The following is a 2,520-nucleotide window of genomic DNA, read 5'->3' as shown; positions in this document are numbered from 1 at the left end:
GTTGGCCGCTCCCCTCGCATCCCTTGCTCCGCAGTAGCCCCCTCAGCCTTGGGCAGCCCCGCCGCCCCGCTGGGGACCCCCTCCCCGCGGAACCCGCGTCCCTGGCCGGGCAACAGCCCCGGGCTCCCCGGCCTTCCCAGCCCTCCGGTGAGCTGCCCTCCCGAGGCCTCTTGTCAGCAAAGCTGAAGAAAATTTCCCTGAAATCGGGGAAACGGGCGTCGAAACGTCACTAGCTGTGAACCTGGGGGGTTCTGCCACAGCTCTGCCACAGATACGGGCGGAGTGGACCAGAAACCTGCCTCCTCACCCGGAACCCTCACCTAGCGTCATAGCCCCATGGGATCCCTTCAACCGATAATTTTCCTGTTATGTATTAGTGGATGTGATTAATTCCAGTGTCAAATATATCGGTGCTTAATTAATTAACATTGGCAAGGAGCAAGTATTGTCTGGGATTCCTGTCACAGCCTTTGTACCTCAATTTTCACAATAATTCCTTAAATATGAATTGTAAGTCTCAAGCTGAGGACACCAAATGCGTTGCACAGATGTGTGACAGAAAAAGGGCTGCAAACCGCAACCCACTTACTGACAAAAACCAGCAAGCTGCATTTAATCTTTATGACTTAATTTTACCATCGATTCGAACTTGATAAAGGTAAAAGGCAACGCCTGCCTGCTCTGGTCAGCCCAATGTTTATCTGGCACTTTTCATGTACAACTACCGAGATTTGGGTCATCCTCAAATTCAAAACTGTCAAGCAGTTTAATGTATCATCCCTTCCCATGAGGGCATGTATCACAGAATAAAGCAATCAGTGGCTATTTCAGGGAAAGAAAAAAATGCTAGTTTTAGCAGAATCCCTTTCCCCAAGAGGGTATAGATGCCCTCCATCAGTCCCAGGCTGGTACTTGTTCTTCAGAAACTATTTAATTATCACTTGTTGCTTTTTTATACGTGACATCAAGATGCCTATTTATAGCTGGTGCCTGTGCTGAAGCGATTGTCTCCGTCTGATTGCCCTCCGCTCCTCTGCAGCACAGAGCCTGCCAGCACCCAGCACCGCATGTGGAAACGGTGTGGTCCAAACTTGGGAAGAGATTGCGCAGACCTTTGAGGTGCAGCCATTGACTTCAAAGTAGATGAATAATTGAGAGCTGCTAACGAAGTCCTCCTGATCAGCCACCCTGCCAGGCAGGTCCCCCTCTTCTCAGCCCTGGGATCTGCAACCTGAACAAGAATCCTTCCATTTTTGACAGTTTTTTCCCATTTAGCATCGCTTTCAAGAGGGAACTCAAAGCCCACCCTCTCCTTCACCCTGCCATCACTCCAGCTCTCGTTCAATGTCTACAACCTTGTTAGAGCAGCCAAACGCTATCTCTTTTTTTCATACAGCATTTGGGCTGTGCATGCACTCACCACTCACGTTACAGTTGTTTTGGGAACCATCGCTCTTCTGACAGCTGTGTAGTGGTATTGCATTGATACTCTTTCATACGCCTGGGCCTATTTATCTTTGCAAGAAACAAATTATTATTTTGTCAGCAGAAGCAGATAGATGAGTTCCCCACCTTACTTGGGCATTAAAAAGAAGTGTGTCATATCCTGAGATTTGGCGTCAAGCTTGCTCTGACCCCACACAAGCGGAAAAAAAAGTACCTGCTCTGCAAGGCAGCGCAGGGGCCTTAAAAGTGAGCTCCAACCCTGCTATGGAGGCAAAGCCTTGCTGTGTCTGGCTTTCCTAGATATCCCGCAGGCTTCCCTTCTTCAGCCACCTCAGCTCCAACCTCACCTCCCCAAGACCTGGCTTAGTGCTATCACCCTTTCAGGCTCTGCATAACTTGTTTCCTGAGCCCTTATCCTTGCATTTGCCCCTGCCCTTTGAGGAATTCTGGCTAAAGAGGCGGGGCAGTGCCTTATTTTTAGGTCTGTGTTACCCAGGGATTTCAGCCACCTGTGCAGCTGCATCACTGTATCCATGCAAGGAATTTCCAGTTCAGTGGTGCAGTAAGATTTGCATCAGTGCTGTTTGCCTTACTGGCTGAAAGCCTTGCAGAGTCTCAGCCTTACAGGCAAACTGAGGCTTGTGCTAGGCAGGTTTATGTCCGAAAACATGCTATGGAGAGCGCTTTGTAAAAAAGGAAGACAGAAAGACAGCCAGAAATTAAAAAAATAAAGCAGAGAAATTGGAAGAGAAGAAGCTATTGGGTGACTGCAGTCAGATTTCAAATCACACATTGAACATGTGCTGCAGTGTAAGAAATCCTTCTTTTTTCTTGCATTCCAGACACTCACAATAATTTTTTTTCTTTTAATATAGTCAAAATAAGCCATCTTGTTATAAAAATACTATACATACAGAATGTGTCCAAATAAATGTGAAATAATGATTCAAATACGTTAGTTTTGGCTATGCTATGAAGTGCAGTGAGTGCAGCTGAAAATGAAATACTGAAATGTACATTTCTTATTTTAACAAGCAACGTGAAGTCGAGGATCATTTCGTCTGAGAGTCATAA

Source organism: Pygoscelis adeliae, unplaced genomic scaffold (genome assembly GCF_000699105.1).
Source record: "Pygoscelis adeliae isolate BGI_AS28 unplaced genomic scaffold, ASM69910v1 Scaffold7, whole genome shotgun sequence".
Taxonomy (NCBI): Eukaryota; Metazoa; Chordata; class Aves; order Sphenisciformes; family Spheniscidae; genus Pygoscelis; species Pygoscelis adeliae.
Note: the sequence above shows the minus strand (reverse complement) of the source record.